Below are 17,049 nucleotides of genomic sequence, written 5' to 3'. Positions count from 1 at the left end.
GGGCCCTAAGCACGTGTGATCTCTGCCAACCATCAAGATCTGGTGGTTGCATGGATCTGTGTCCCTATTTCACCACTTTCTGTATTAGCTGGCTGACCTTGGACAAGTTACTTAACTTCTCTGAGCATTAGTTTCCTCTGCAGTTGCAAAGGGCTAAAAACCCCTACCTGTTACCTCAAGGGTTTGTCATAAAATTAAAAACAATAATTTATAGAATTTGTAGAAATTGTGAAATGTTCTGCAAATAAACTATCTTGAGCCTGACCAGGCGGTGGTGCAGTGGATAGAGCATTGGACTGGGATGCGGAGGACCCAGGTTTGAGACCCCGAGGTCACCAGCTTGAGCGCGGGCTCATCTGGTTTGAACAAAGCTCACCAGCTTGGACCCAAGGTCGCTGGCTTGAGCAAGGGGTTACTCGGTCAAGGCACATATGAGAAAGCAATCAATGAACAACTAAGTGTCGCAGGGAAAAGCTGATGATTGATGCTTCTCATCTTTCTCCTTTCCTGTCTGTCTGTCCCTATGTATCCCTCTCTCGGACTCTCTCTCTGTCTCTGTAAAAAAATAAAAAACCACCCTGGCCAGTTGGCTCAGTGGTAGAGCGTCGACCTGGCATGCAGAGGTCCCGGGTTCGATTCCCGGCCAGAGCACACAGGAGAAGCGCCCATTTGCTTCTCCACCCCTCCCCCTCTCCTTCCTCTCTGTCTCTCTCTTCCCCTCCTGCAGCCGAGGCTCCATTGGAACAAAGATGGCCCAGGCACTGGGGATGGCTCCTTGGCCTCTGCCCCAGGCGCTAGAGTGGCTCTGGTTGCAACAGAGCGATGCCCCGGAGGGGCAGAGCATCGCCCCCTGGTGGGGGCAGAGCGTCGCCCCCTGGTGGGCGTGCGGGGTGGATCCCGGTCGGGTGCATGCGGGAGTCTCTCCCAGTTTCAAGCTTCAGAAAAAAATACAAAAATAAATAAATAAATAAATAAATAAAAATAAATAAAAAACCAACAAAAGGAAAACAACTATTTTGAGGTTGAGAGTATGGATGGCAGAGGGTCTTGAATAGGTTTCTGAGTTATTATTAATTTACCAGTGTGGCTTCAAAAAGGCAAACACATGGAAGGTAGGAGTGCGGGCTTGCCTTTTACAAAAGACTGGGAAGCAGTATCAATCAATCAACCCTATTAAAGCCAGGGAGCAGGCTGATTACAGGGATGAATGAAACCTCTCTAAGGCACTCTCTGGTGAACCCACGTCTCTTCCCAGGACAGGGAACTGGGGTCTCTGATCCTCTGGGTTCCCTTTCTCTCTGCATACCATACACTCTCAAGGTTGTTCATCGGCACAGACAGTATTGACTCCACCAGCCTCTAGAACTACCCACCATTTCCAGAGACAACTGTCCGACCTAATTTAAAATCAGGCTTCTTTCACGTTCTCACCTTGGCACCTCTTGATCCCTAGTGGATGAGAGCTCATGCAATTTGAGATATAGAGCCAATTTCTCAGCACTCTGTGGTAGGGAGCCTTCCCAGAAGTGGCTGGAAAGCCAAGGAAGTGCTGAGCCCTGGGGCGAGGGGAGGTGGTTCATTCTTACCCCACAATGATGAATGTCATGACTATTGAAGTGAAGGTCCTGACCCACCCTGTCCCTGCTTGTCAGTGCTGGGTTGTGGCTCTGAACTCTTCTTTTTTCTCTGAAGTAAAAAGGAAAGGTGGCAAATCAGTATGTGTGTGTGTGTGTGTGTGTGTGTGTGTGAGAGAGAGAGAGAGAGAGAGAGAGAGAGAAGGCATTACTGACCTGGCCCCTTATGAGGACCAGTGAGTTTCATCATGTGTGAAATGCCAGTGAGCTACAAATCAAGAATAACTTCCAACATCTACTTCCAGTGTAAATTACCCCAAAGCATCACATTACACCTTTGCAGAGAGGCTACCCTTGTAGAGATGCCTTTCTTTGCCAGTTGTTGGACCTGACAGCCTCACACCCAGAGGTGGGAAATACACAAGAATGAAAGTGGGGTTGTCTAGGCTGCTTGGGGGTGAGAAAATTCCCTACTGTGAGAAAACAAACAGATATAATCAAATCAGATCAAAACACAGATTGTCTCACATGATTCTGCACCTGGGAGAAAGACTACATTTTAACAAAGCAGAGAAGAAAAAACATTAAAATTAAAAAGGAAAGAAAGAAAGAAGAAAGGGAAAGAAAGAAAGAAAGAAAGAAAGAAAGAAAGAAAGAAAGACCCAGCTTGTGGTGGCTCAGTGGATAGGGTTGACCTGGAATGCTGAGGTCACCAGTTTGAGACCCTAGGCTTGCCCAGTCAAGGCACATATGACAAGCAACCAATGAACAACAGCTAGAGTGAAGAAACTACTTCTTGTATCAGCCCTCCGTAAAGTCAATGAATAAAATATTTTTTAAAAAGAAAAGAAGAGAAACAAAGTGGAAGTGAAAGGTGGCTGGGCTTGGATACTAGAAAATCTAATATAACAATTGGAGCACGTTGTCTGGGTGTTTCAACTCCCTCCAGCAAGAGAGAGGTGATGCACTTGGCAGAGGGTGCCTGCCACGTCTGGAGAAGGGTGACTGGCTACTGGCTTGGTGCGTGATGGAACACTAGTGTTTCCTCATCTAAACTCTCACTTTCCTTAGAGTTTTGGATTAGGAAATTGGATAAGTTCCTTCCAGGATTCTGTTCCAGGCACAGGGAAAATGGGCAAGTGAAAGAAGGAAGTGGTCTGGCCAGGTGGTGGTGCAGTAGATAGTCAACCTGGGACCATGAAGTACCCAGGTTTGAAACAATGAGGTCACAGGCTTGAGCGTGGTCTCATCCAGCTTGAGCTCGGGCGCATCCAGCTTGAGCGCGGGGTCACCGACTTGAGCGTGGGATCATAGACATGCCCCCATGGTCACTGGCTTGAGCAAGGGGCCTGGCTCAGCTAGAGGCACTAAATCAAGGTACATATGAGGAGACAATGAACAACTAAAGTGCTGCAACAACATGTTGGTGCTTCTCATTTCTCTCCCTTCCTGTAAGTCTGTCCTTGTCTGTCCCTGTCTGTCTCTCGAAAGAAAGAAAGAAAGAAAGAAAGAAAGAAAGAAAGAAAGAAAGAAAGAAAGAAAAGAAAGAAGAAAGAAAGAAAGAAAAGAAAGAAGAAAGAAAGAAAGAAAGAAGAGAAAGAAGAAAGAAAGAAAGAAAAGAAAAAGAAAGAAAGAAGAGAAAGAAGAAAGAAAGAAAGAAAAGAAAAGAAAAGAAAGAAAGAAAGAAAGAAAGAAAGAAAGAAAAAGAAGAAAGAAAAAGAAAGAGAAAGAAAAGAAAGAAGAAAGAAAGAAAGAAAAAAATGAAAACTTTCCCATCATACATCTCCACTTCCATGCCCAGTGTCCCAGGACCCCTCTGCCAACTATAGTTGGGAAGATTTTTCCAGAAAGTGTCAGTGCCTTCCTGCTTGGCTTCAGCTCCACTGGCTTCTTTTCTCTTCCTAGAATCCACCTTCCTGCTCAGGGTGTTTGCTATTCTGTCAGGTTCTTAGAGGAACTTCCTCTTCAGCTCAAAAGTCTCTTTCTCAAAGAGGCTTCCCCTGAAGACTGCTTCTTAGGTCCAGTGGGCAGGGATCTCTGTGGGGTTCTGCTCGCTAATATATCTCCAGGACCCAGCACAGTGCCTGGCCCATCGCACATGCTCATTCATCTTTTTAAAATAAACAATGAATGAAATAATCACCCTGCTTTATACTTCCCATAACCCTTATTGCTATCAAATATCACCTTGTTTACTTATCTATTTGTTTGTTTGTTGTCTGTCTCTCTGGCTAGATTAGAACCTCCATGAAGGCAGAGACCTTTCTGTCTTGTTATCCAATGCCTACCAGTAGTGCCTGCAAGAGTGCCTGGCATTTAAAGGTGCTCAATAGCCCTGGCTGGATAGCCAATTGGTTAGAGCATTGTCCTAATACTCCAAGGTTGCAGGTTCAATCCCCAGTCAGGGCACATTCAAGAATCAGCCAAGCCTGACCTGTGGTGGCGCAGTGGAAATGCTGAGGTCGCCGGTTCGAAACCCTGGGCTTGCCTGGTCAAGGCACATATGGGAGTTGATGTTTCCAGCTCCTCCCCCACTTCTCTCTCTCTGTCTCTCCTCTCTGTCTCTCCCTCTCCTCTCTAAAATGAATAAATAAAAAAAAATTAAAAAAAAAAGAATCAGCCAATAAATGCATAAGTAACTGGAACAACAAATGAGTGTTTCTCTCTCTCTCTAAAATAAATTTAAAAAAAAAAGTTTTCTGCTTATAGTTTTTCCAAAATCTCTGAGGACAGAATCATTTTTCCAGACCTGTAGTCCACTCAGATTCAAACTGGAAATCAGGATAAGGAACTGAATGACATATGTCACTGAGTGACTATTGTCCCTTTCACTCACCAAAAAGATTACTTTCTTTCCTGTGATCAGTAAACTTCTTTAACGTGTAGAACTTGTCACACATCCCTGTTTTTCTGAGTTGGCAGGAGTCAGGCATCTGCTCTGTGACTCAGCCAGACAATTGGATGTTAATTAGTGACTGATGAGATAACATGGAAACAATTACCCGTTAGACATGTTAGACACCCAAGAGCTGCAGGAGAAGCTGTTAGGATGTCTGTGAGCAGGACCTTTTCTTGCAAGGGCTACTGTGTCATTTTATTCACCCTGGTGTATTATTTTTCTGTCACCCTCAAGGGCTTCCAATGAATTTTTATTTGTCCCGGTCCTTTACAAATGGCTCCCCTCCTGGTGTCCTACAAAAATGTTTCCCTTTAAAATAGCACTGTGTAATAAGGAGAAAAGATCTCTTTAGCACTGGGTAGTACAGAAAGGACTTTTTATTTTGTTCTGCGGAGAGGGTGGGCCTAATCTGCAGAAACTCCAGTGGCTGTCCTTGATTCTGCTGTCAGATAGAATGCATTAAAAAAAGGGGGTAGGCTTTTGCTTTTGTTTTATTTTCTTCTTACCATTTGCTTTAAAAACAAACCCTGATTTCATGGATTTGTGAAGCGTTTAGTAAATGAAGTTGAAAGGAAGAGTAGCTATCTGCATGCATTTAAAAAAATTGTGGTAAAATGCACATACATAAAATTTATCATCTTAACCATTTTTGTATAGTTCAGCAGCATTAAGTACATTCACACTGTTGTGCTATCTTGCAAAACTGAAACTCTGTATTAATTAAATAATAATTCTCTATCTTAGCCCCTCTCTAATTTCTTTTGACAGTATGTTTTAGGAAGGTCAGAAAGTACATTAAAAATGTAGGTTTGGGCCTGACCAGGCAGTGGCACAGTGGATAGAGCATTGGACTGAGATGCAGAGGACCCAGGTTCGAGACTCCGAGGTCGCCAGATTGAGCACGGGCTCATCTGGTTTGAGCAAAAAGCCCACCAGCTTGAACCCAAGGTTGCTGGCTCCAGCAAGGGGTTACTCAGTCTGCTGAAGACCTGTGGTCAAGGCACATATGAGAAAGCAATCAATGAACAAGTAAGGTGTTGCAACGCGCAATGAAAAACTAATGATTGATGCTTCTCATCTCTCTCTGTTCCTGTCTGTCTGTCCCTGTCTATCCCTCTCTCTCTCTGAAAAAAAAAAAAATGTAGGTTTGTCTCCTTTAACAGATCCAGGTCTGTGCTCAGTACTGATCTAGGGAGAAATGATTATACAATGACATGAATCATTCACTTATAACGGGGTCAAATCATAGAACCTCCTTCCTTTACAAGTGTGAGCAGGGAAGGGGCCTTGTAGTCACAATTCACTGAAGTCTATCAAGGTCAAGGGCAAGCTCACTGGGTAATTAATGGTCTGTATTATAGTCAGGTTGAACAGATGCTGGGCTGATAACATTCTGAAGAAAGATTGAGGGATAAAATAAAAAAAGAGTTAAAAAATGTAAAGATAGTAGATACTCCATTATAAAAAATTTAAAACTGTATAAAAAGGTATAAAGGCCCTGGCCGGTTGGCTCAGCGGTAGAGCATCGGCCTGGCGTGCGGGGGACCCGGGTTCGATTCCCAACCAGGGCAGTGGGAGAAGCACCCATTTGCTTCTCCACCTCCCACCCCCCTCCTTCCTCTCTGTCTCTCTCTTCCCCTCCCGCAGCCGGGGCTCCATTGGAGCAGGGATGGCCCGGGCGCTGGGGATGGCTCCTTGGCCTCTGCCCCAGGTGCTGGAGTGGCTCTGGTCTCGGCGGAGCGACGCCCTGGAGGGGCAGAGCATCGCCTTCTGGTGGGCAGAGCGTCGCCCCTGGTGGGCGTGCCGGGTGGATCACAGTCGGGCGCATGCGGGAGTCTGTCTGACTGTCTCTCCCCGTTTCCACTTCAGAAAAAAAAAAAAGGTATAAAGAGAAAACTAATTGTCCCTTTTTTGTTCTCTCCTGTATCTTGTGCTTTTTCCCCCAGATTAAATATGTACAAAAGCATATGTTTTCAAGTATATTTATATCCATCTATCATCTGTTCTTTAAAAAAGAAACGACAATGGAGTCTTACTGTTCATATCTCTTTGCCATTTCATGGCTGTCTATGTTCACTCAATGGGTGTACCATGATTCATTTAACCATTTCCCTGGTGGTGGTCATTAGGGTGGTTTGTACCCTGTACACTTGGACATGTAGTTTTGCATACTTATGTGTGTATATATATGATAAATTCCTAGAAACTAGATTTAAAAATTGGACGGACATTGCCAAATACTGAAAGATAAAATTGTAAGGTAGTTGCTGACCTCTTGAGAAGCTTACTCAGGGCTCTTTTTTTTTTTTTTGTATTTTTCTGAAGCTGGAAACGGGGAGGGGAGAGACAGACAGACTCCCGCATGCGCCCGACCGGGATCCACCCGGCATGCCCACCAGGGGGCGATGCTCTGCCCCTCCGGGGCGTCGCTCTGCCAAGACCAGAGCCACTCTAGCGCCTGGGGCAGAGGCCAAGGAGCCATCCCCAGCGCCCGGGCCATCTTTGCTCCAATGGAGCCTTGGCTGCGGGAGGGGAAGAGAGAGACAGAGAGGAAGGAGGAGGGGGTGGAGAAGCAAATGGGCGCTTCTCCTATGTGCCCTGGCGGGGAATCGAACCCAGGTCCCCCGCACGCCAGGCCGACGCTCTACCACTGAGCCAACCGGCCAGGGCCTACTCAGGGCTTTTTAAGTGACTCTATAAACTGAAGAGCACCCACCCACCAGGCAGTGAGTTAGGACCATCTGACTGATGAAAGTGCGATGTGCTCCCAGAGCGTGCATGAATTTTCGCTGGAATACTTTTAGCATTCATCCTTTTTATAAACAGTCAACTTGGCCATCTGGTTTAGAAGTCAGTTACTTTGGTGATTATCAATAAATCCTGTGCAGACCACTCATTAACCTAGGGGGACCAGTGCGATTTACAATCCACTTTCTTCACTTGAAGTTTGAGGTAATCAACTAGATGTTGGCTGTTCTGAGAGGCCCTGTTTGAGGAAATTTTTCAGTACCTGTCCTTTTTCCCAGTACTGTCCTTGGTGGAGGTTTTATGAACGTCTATTAAATGAATAAATAACCATAATGCGATTTAATGCTCCTGTGGATTTGAAACACCCTGAGGACCTATGTCCAAGGGCTAAATGTCACCAGCCTAAATCCCCCAACCCCAGCATTTAGCCAGTACCCTGTTGCTCACAGGACTGTTGGCTTGACTGGCCCAATGCTTGGAACCACCCTGAGACCTGGAATAAATCTGTGTTCTCATTTTTCCCAAAGTGCAAGGTCATCCTATACTGATCCTGGCTGACCTTGAAGAGTTAGTGGTAACCAGTAAAGTATCTTCCCTTGGGGATTACCCATTCATTTCTTCAGTATTGGGTCTGGCTGGAATCTAGCTGATTGTCCAAGGCAGATTTGAGGGAGAGATTTGCATCCAGCGGATTCTGCCCACCCAGGGAACAGAAACCTCTGTCAGGGAAGGGAGGCTGGGGGTGTTAGTGACAGTGCCCCTCAGGGACTGCAGGAAGAGCTTCTGCAAGTTCTTTTTGTGTGTATGACAGAGACAGAGAGAGGAAGAGATAGGGACAAAGGGACAGACAGACAGAAAGGGAGAAAGATGATAAGCATCAATTCTTCTTCAATCACAACTAAGTGGCACCTTAGTTGTTCATTGATTGCTTTCTCATATGTGCCTTGACCTGGGGGGGGGGCTACAGCGGACTGAGTGACCCCTTGCTCAAGCCAGCAACCTTGGGCCCAAGCTGGTGAGCCTTGCTCAAATCAGATGAGCCTGCCCTCAACCTGGTGAGATCAGGGTTTTGAACCTGGGTCCTCCACCACATCCCAGTTCAACACTCCATTCACTGCGCCACAGCCTGGTCAGGCAAGCTTCTGCCACTTGAACTGGAGGATGTTCCCCGGTGACAGCAATGCCTCCACCCCCATTGAAATTTTGATCTATTTTCTGCAGGTGATTTCTGAACTGATATTCTTCTGGTGACAAGGGAATTAAGCAATGACAGATCTCAATCATCTTCATGTGCTCAGTGGGAGAAGTCACATGTTTTTTTTTTCCACTGCTGGCATGGCCTACTAATAAAAGAGTGGGGTTTTCACCATCATAGGACTTAGACAATATCCTCCTGTCTCCTTGAATTAGCTTCATGTCATTGAGAGCAGCGAAAAAAATATTGGGTGTGTGTCTTATCCATAAATCATTCACTAGTTCCTAAGGTAATCATTCTTTTTTTGTGGCAGAGACAGAGAGAGTCAGAGAGAGGGACAGATAGGGACAGACAGACAGGAAGGAAGAGAGATGAGAAACATCAATTCTTCGTTGCGGCTCCTTAGTTGTTCATTGATTGATTTCTGATATGTGCCTTGACCGGGAGGTTACAGTAGACTGAGTGACCCCTTGCTCGAGCCAGCGACCTTGGGCTCGAGCTGGTGAGTCTTGCTCGAACCGGATGAGCCCGCATTCAAGCTGGCAACCTCGGGATCTCGAACCTGGGTCCTCCACATCCCAGTCCTATGCTCTATCCACTGCGCCACCGCCTGGTCAGAAATCATTCTGTTTTTCTTGAGTGTTTTTGTGCTCAAGCCATAGATTTTCCTTTTTTTCAAGCCATAGATTTCTGAACCAGCTTGCTTGAGTAGCAAGACTTTTCAATTCTAGAAGATCTAATTATTTCTAGGACCAGTAAGCATTTATTTGAAGAACTTTCTACAGGAATAGGAGGCATTAGAAGTGCCTCTCTTGCAGTGGGGGATTAAGGTATCTGGACATGCAGTGTAGGAATTCATAAAGCGGTTAGATTTGCTCACAGTTTCAGATGCAGCTTGTGTAGTGAAGTGCAGAGCAAGACAACTCATGTTTAAATTCTTCCTCTGCCCCTTATTAGCTGTGTCACATTGGACAAGTCACTTCATGCCCCTGAGCTACATATGCTCATTCATCAAATGGTCAGTGAGCATTGGCAGCACATGAAATGAGTGAATGAACGGGTTTATTGAGCACCTGCTATGCTCCTGGAAATGTGGTATGTGTCTTTTCATAGTTTTCTTTCCTGTAAAATGTAGGTAATGCTGTACCTGCTGTCTAACCCTCCAGGGATTTCATGAGACTCACACCAAGATAATGTGTGGGAAAGTACTTTGGAAGCTGCAAATAATATCATTATGTGGAAGCCTGTTACCTTTGCCTTTAATTCAGATTTTCCGCTCTCTCTGTTTTCCTTTCCCATCCTTGCAACTCTGTATGAGTTTGCCTAGGTGTGGTTTCACGGGGCTGATTATTCACCATGTCAGCCAAATCCAGTGTGGACACATAGCTGGGAGTGTAGCATTTCCTTCCAAATCCATGCCCTTAGGGGCACGTGTCATCTTGAAATGTACAACATCAGTGAGAATACCAGTTTCCCACATGCTGTGATTAGATTGAGGCTGAATATGTGTGTGAATCACATGAAGTTGAAGGGCAGGGTTTGGTGCCTTTGTGCTGTTCATTTCCACGGTGTCAGAGACAAGATCTGAGCAATCAGGTGAACTTGATTTCCTGCAGCAAAAAGACCCTGGGCTCAGGAGTTAGACCCTCCATCCAGACCTTTTTGCTTTTTGTATAAAGATGCTTGGCCCAGTTTAGGCAAAAAGAGGAATCTAGTGGAAGGATCCTAGGGCATCTAGAATCAGGGGTAATTGAATTCAGGGACCCTAAGGCCCGCCAGGACACTCTCTCCTCTTTCCCCACCCCCACTCCATGTGTTGGCTTTATTCATTCAGTTGGATTTTCTTCCCAGAGGGGATCATAGCTTCTGGTAGCTCTTGTATCTCATAGATCCTAATTTTACGATTAGAGAAGTCCTGATCTCTTCCCTCAATTCCAGTTTCAAAAATCCTTGGAGCAGAAGTCTGATTGGCTTGGTTTGGGTCAGATGTCTGGTCCTGGACCACTCAGCTGCAGCAAGGGGTTTCACATCACAGAGACAAAACATTCCCAGAGATTGGGGAATTCACTGGGAGTCTGGAAGCTAACCCACTTAGAAAGTTAGTTTGCCTCTCTAAGCCTCAGTTTTCTCATATGTAAAATGGGACTAATACCATCCAACACCACAATAAAGTATACAGCTCTCACATTTTTTATTTATTTTTATTTTTTATTTTTCCGAAGTGAGAAGTGGGGGTGGGGGTGGGGTGCAGCAGACAGACTCCTGCATGTGCCCGACTGGGATCCACCTGGTATGCCCACCAGGGGGCGATGCTCTGCCCATTTAGGGCAATGCTTTGCTGCAATCAGAGCCATTCTAGCACCTGAAGCGGAGGCCATGGAGCCATCCTCAGTGCCCTGGCCAACTTTGCTCCCATGGAGCTTTTGCTGCAGGAGGGGAAGAGAGAGATAGAGAGAAAGGAGAAAGGGAAGGGCAGAAAAGCAGATGGGTGCTTCTCCTGTGGGCCCTGGCCGGGAATTGAACCTGGGACTCCCACACACCGACCTACTGGTGCTCTACCGCTGAGCCAACCGGCCAGGGCCAGCTCTCACATTTTGACACTTTCATCTTGCCCTTAGATTTAGCTAGTACTGGAGGTTAAGAAATAATGAAATGGCCCTGGCCGGTTGGCTCAGCGGTAGAGCGTCGGCCTGGCATGCGGGGGACCCGGGTTCGATTCCCGACCAGGGCACATAGGAGAAGCGCCCATTTGCTTCTCCACCCCCCCCTCCTTCCTCTCTGTCTCTCTCTTCCCCTCCCGCAGCCGGGGCTCCATTGGAGCAAAGATGGCCTGGGCGCTGGGGATGGCTCCTTGGCCTCTGCCCCAGGTGCTAGAGTGGCTCTGGTCGCGGCAGAGCGACCCCCCAGAGGGGCAGAGCATCGCCCCCTGGTGGGCAGAGCGTCGCCCCTGGTGGGCGTGCGGGGTGGATCCCAGTCGGGTGCATGCGGGAGTCTGTCTGACTGTCTCTCCCCCTTTCCAGCTTCAGAAAAATACAAAAAAAAAAAAAAAAAAGAAATAATGAAATAAACCAGAAAAACTTTTAACTTATTAACCCAAAGAAATTTGGTGACACACAGTATCTATTTTCACATAGTAGTGTATAAAGCAGCTACTTTGTGTGTGTTTGTGTGTGTGTGTGTGTGTGTGTGTGTGTGGCAGAGACAAAGAGAGAGTCAGAGAGAGGGACAGACAGACAGGAAGGGAGAGAGATGAGAAACATCAATTCTTCGTTGCAGTTACTTAGTTGTTCATTGATTGATTTCTCATATGTGCCTTGACTGGGGGGCTACAGCAGACTAAGTGACCCCTTGCTCGAGCCAGCGACCTTGGGCTCAAGCTGGTGAGCCTTGCTCAACCCCGATGAGCCTGTGCTCAAGCTGGCAACCTCGGGGTCTTGAACCTGGGTCCTCCGCATCTCAGTATGATGCTCTACCCACTGCGCCACCGCCTGGTCAGACTAAAGCAGCTACTTTTAAACCTAAATTATTTCCTAGGCAAGACCTAAATTCTGGAATTCAGTGTCTAATTAAATAAAACCTTTAGCCTGACCGATGGCGGCACAGTAGATAGAGCGTCAACCTAGGATGTTAAGGTCCCAGGTTTGAAACCCTGAGGTTGCCAGCTTGAGTGTGGAATCATCAAAAATGATCCCATGATTGTTGGCTTGAGCCCAAAGGTTGCTTGCTTGAGCAAGGGGTCACTGGTTCAGCTGAGCCCCCCGGTCAAGGCACATATGAGAAAACAATCAATGAACAACTAAAGTGACACAACTACAAGTTGATGCTTCTCATCTCTCTCCCCTTCTGTCTCTCTCTCTCTTAAAAAAAAAAAATCATGGCCTGACCTGTGGTGGCGCAGTGGATAAAGCGTCAACCTGGAAACACTGAGGTTGCCGGTTCAAAACCCTGGCTTGCCTGGTCAAGGCACATATGGGAGTTGATGCTTCCTGCTCCTCCCCCTTCTCTCTCTCTCTCTCTCTCTCTCTCTCTCTCTCTCTCTCCCTTCCTCTCTAAAATGAATAAATAAAAAATTAAAAAAAAAAGAATAGTTAAAAAAAAAAATCATGGGCACATAAAGTTAGCTATAGACATTCAACTGTAAGAGCAGGCCACTTAGCTCAAATATTGACCATGGTACCCACTAATTTGTTTAAAATTGGCCCAGAGGATCCCACAGTGATTTTCATTTTGACAAATATCTTGGTATTCTAAATGCTTCCTGGCCCATAAGGAACCAGGCAGGCTAGAGCATGTTTGGGTGAAGATTCATATCTAGTCCATGAAAATACATAAAATGCTTATATTTTATTTTGCATTACACAGACATATGGATATAATTACAGTGCAGGGTATGCCAAAGGCCATAAATAGCAGGACACTGATTTAAATTGTAGTTTAGGATTTCTCAAATCACTACCTTTCCTAAAAAGTCCATGTCCTCATGACATTGTCCGCCCAATTAAAAAAAAAAATCAGGAAATATAGTTTATCATCTGTATGTGCTGTCTTCATTGTACAGCCGAACATTTCTAACTAGACATGTGGCTTTGGCTAGCAGCTTGATTTCTTCAATTTGAATATATTTTCGTACCTACCACATGCAAGGCTTTGTGGGATGGCCTTCTGTGAGATGACTCAAATATGCCTTGAGGGAAAAGGACATGCTGAGTAGGGACTTCCAGAAGAAGTTAAGTACAGAATCTGCAATAGTTCTGAAAGCTCCGGACACATTTAGGAGGGTGGACTACCAAGCAGTTTGGTTTAAGTGTATGGGACATGTAGGGAAGTCAGGGGAGCTAAGGTTGTTGGGGAGCTATTAATTGGATACAGGTGTCAGAAGGGAGACAGCTGTCACAGATTTGGAGCCTGGGTGACTTGGAGATATCTTTTAAGCAGCACTAGGGAATATAGCTGGAAGAGTTAGTGTGGGAAAAAGAATGATGATTTTGGTTTTAAATATAGTAAGTTTAAGATCCCAGTTGGATATCCAGCTGGAGCTTCCAATAGATAACTGAAATGTGGGATCAGAGCTGGGGAAAGTTTCAGGGGCTGGAGATAGAGACCTGAGAGGAGCCGGAAGTGATAGTTGAACTTGATTGGCTCTGTATTGATTAGGACTAGGTTTGGCTGATAGAAGAGTGGCATCCTAATAATGGTAGCATAAACCAGCTAGAAGTGCATTCCTTTCTCTCTCACATTATAATTCAGGAGTAAACAGTCTAGTGCTGGTATGGTAGCTCTGGGAGGTCAGAGACTTAGGCTCCTTCTTTTTGCTCTACCAACCCCAGGGTCATGACCTTGTCGATCTGGTCCAAGATTATTCAACATGACAACATGTGTATCTCCAGCTGATGGGAAGTGGGGAAAAATGAGAAAAAAAGACATGAACTGAAAATATAGGACCAGAAACCTAGTCTATAACTAGATTCATGGCTGCCCTAAATAAAGGTTGCATTTCTCGTTTCCCTTGCAGATAAGTGTCTAATGGGAAGTGAGCAAAAGACATGTGAGCAACTTCTAGGTTCACTTTATAAACATGTTTTGAATATCAATATGTCAGAGAGTGCAGTATTGTGAAGTCTAAATAAGCGGAGACACTCTTCTGAAGGAGGGATTTCACAATGCTACTGACAGGTCTAGGAGGGTGCCAGCTAAAGACCTTAAAACAGTGACCCTCAGCCGGGATGATTTTGTTTCCCAGGGGACATTTGGCAACTTTTCAAGACATTTTTGACATTTGTGACAACTGGCAGGAGGGCATGCTATTGGTATCTAGTAGGTAGAGGCCAGGGATGCTGTTAAACGCCCTACTGTGCATTAGGAAAACCCCTCAACAACAAAGAATAATCCAGCTCCAAAATGTCAATATGCTGGTTGAGAAACCATGTATTAGGGCAGCAACTTTCAATCCATGTGCCGTAGAATTTTTAAAACATGCAATACCTGACTATTTAGTTAGGGCACAGACCTCTTTTCCCTTAGATTGTCAAAGAAAAAAGTTACAATAGCTAACACAACAACAGCCTTCTGGTGTGAATGCCCTGTCTTGAACCATAAATGTATAGGTCATATAACAGAGTTGCATCTTACTGGTCATGTCACATAATAAGATTGCATCTGATTTGTTAATTCTTGGTACTAGACATCCTTATATGCAAACATACATACCTGATTTGTGGGTGTGTGTGTGCATTTGTGTGCGCGCGCACATGTGTGAGTTTTTTGTTTGTTTGGCACCTGATTTTTTTTCCTTCCTTCCTCCCTCCCTCCCTCCCTCCCTCCTTCTCTCCCTTCCTTCCTTCTTTCCTTCTTTCCTTCTTTCCTTCCTTCCTTCCTTCCTTCCTTCCTTCCTTCCTTCCTTCCTTCCTTCCTTCCTTCCTTCCTTCCTTCTTCCCTTCCTTTTGTGAGAGGGAGAGGGAGAAAGAGACAGACAGACAGGGACAGCCAGACATGAAGGGAGATGAGAAGCATCAATTCTTTGTTGTGGCTCCTTAGTTGTTTATTTATGGCTTTCTCATATGTGCCTTGACCAAGGGACTCCAGCTGAGCCAGTGATCCCTTGCTCAAGCCAGCGACCTTGGGCTTCAAGCCAGCAATCTTCAGGATCAAGCTAAAATTCTATAACCATTAAATAACAACTCCCGGCCCTAGCCTGTTTGTTCAGTGGTAGAATGCTGGCCCAGCATGTGGATGTCCGGGTTTGTTTCCTGGTCAGGGCACACAGGAGAAGTGGCCATCTATTTCTCCACCCCTCCACCTTCCCCTTCTCTCTCTCTCTCTCTTTCTCTCTTCCTCTCCCGAAGCCATGGTTCAATTGGTTTGAGCACATCAGTCCTGGACACTGAGGATGGCTCCGTGGAGTCTCTGCCTCAGATGCTAAAAATAGCTCTGTTGCAAGCATGGCCCCAGGTGGGCAGAGCATCAGCTCCAAACAAGAGTTGCTCAGTGGATCCCATTCGGGGCACATGTGGGAGTCTGTCTGTTTCTCTATCTCCCCTCCTCTCACTTGGAAAAGAAGAAGAAAATAAATAAATAGTAACTCCCTTTTCCTCCTTCTACCAGCTACTGGTAACTATCATTCTACTTTCTGTTTCTGTGAATTTGATTACTTTAGATAAGTAGGGACATGATTTATTTATTTATTTTTCTGAAGTGAGAAGTAGGGAGGCAGAGAGACATGCGCCCGACCCGGATCCACCTGGCATGCCCACTAGGGGACGATGCTCTGCCCATCTGGGCCGTTGCTCTGTTGCAACCAGAGTCACTCTAGCACCTGAGGCAGAGGCCATGGAGCCTTCCTCAGCGCCCGGGGCCAGCTTTGCTCCAATGGAAAGCAGCCTTTGCTGCGGGAGGGGAAGAGAGAGTTAGAGAGAAAGGGGAGGGGGAAGGGTGGAGAAGCAGATGGGCGCTTCTACTGTGTGTCCTGGCCTGGAATCAAACCCGGGACTTTCACACGCTGGGCCGAAGCTCTACTGCTGAGCCAACCAGCCAGGGCCAAGTAGGCGCATGAGGTTTTAAAATGTTTATTTTATTGATTTGAGAGAGACAGGAACATTGAGCTGTTCCTGTATGTGCGCTGACCAGGGATCTAATGGGCTACCTCTGTGCTTCAGGATGAAGTGCTAACCAACCGAGCTATCTAGCTATCATGGGCATAGGCACATGATTTTTTAAAATTTACATTATTGTAGAATCTCAGAGTTGAAAAAAAATCTTAGAAATAATGTAGCCTAGGAAGGCACCTGATTTTTTTTTTTTTGAGAATTTTCATGAGTTTATTTTAGCTGAACTGACAACATTGCTGAGAAGCAAGGTCTCAAATGCTCCCTGCACCTGATTTTTAAAAATGTCCCTTTGGAGCAAAAAAGGGTAAGTAATTACTATTATTATTATTATTGCTATTTTATAATAATAATAATAATATACTTATATAATCAAAATTATACTTATTTTTTGGTCAGATCAACAAAAAATATGTTTTCTGAGTGCCACAGAATTTTAGTAATTAGTTTATATGTGCTATGAGATAAAAAAGGTTGAAAATCACCACATTAGGGGATTAAGGCAGTGTTTCCCAAACTTTGCTACACATTAGAATCACCCAGGGAGCTTTTAAAAATCCTGATGTCCAGCCTTGGCCAGATAGCTTGGTTGGTTAGAGCATCATTCTGATATGCGATATACAAGGGTTGCGGTTTGATCCCCAATCAGGGCAAATACAGAAAGAAATTGATGTTTCTGTCTCTCTCTAAAATCAATAAATAAATTAAAAAAAAATCCTGATACCCAGGTCACACACAGACCAATTAATTCCGAATATCTCAAAGTTACCTGACCTGCGGTGGCGCAGTGGATAAAGCATCGGCCTGGAACTCTGAGGTTGCTGGTTTGAAACCCTGGGCTTGCCTGGTCAAGGCACATATATGAGAAGCAACTACTATGTGTTGATGCTTCCCACTTCTTCCCCTCTTTCTCTTTCTCTCTCTCTCTTTTTCTCTCTAAAAATCAATAAATACAGCCCTGGCCTGTTGGATCAGTGGTAGAGCATCGGCTTGGTGTGCAGGAGTCCCAGGTTCGATTCCTGGCCAGGGCAC

The sequence above is a fragment of the Saccopteryx bilineata genome, chromosome 2, assembly GCF_036850765.1.
Source record: "Saccopteryx bilineata isolate mSacBil1 chromosome 2, mSacBil1_pri_phased_curated, whole genome shotgun sequence".
Taxonomy (NCBI): domain Eukaryota; kingdom Metazoa; phylum Chordata; class Mammalia; order Chiroptera; family Emballonuridae; genus Saccopteryx; species Saccopteryx bilineata.
The sequence above is the reverse complement of the archived record's forward strand: the minus strand, read 5'-3'. Positions refer to the sequence as shown.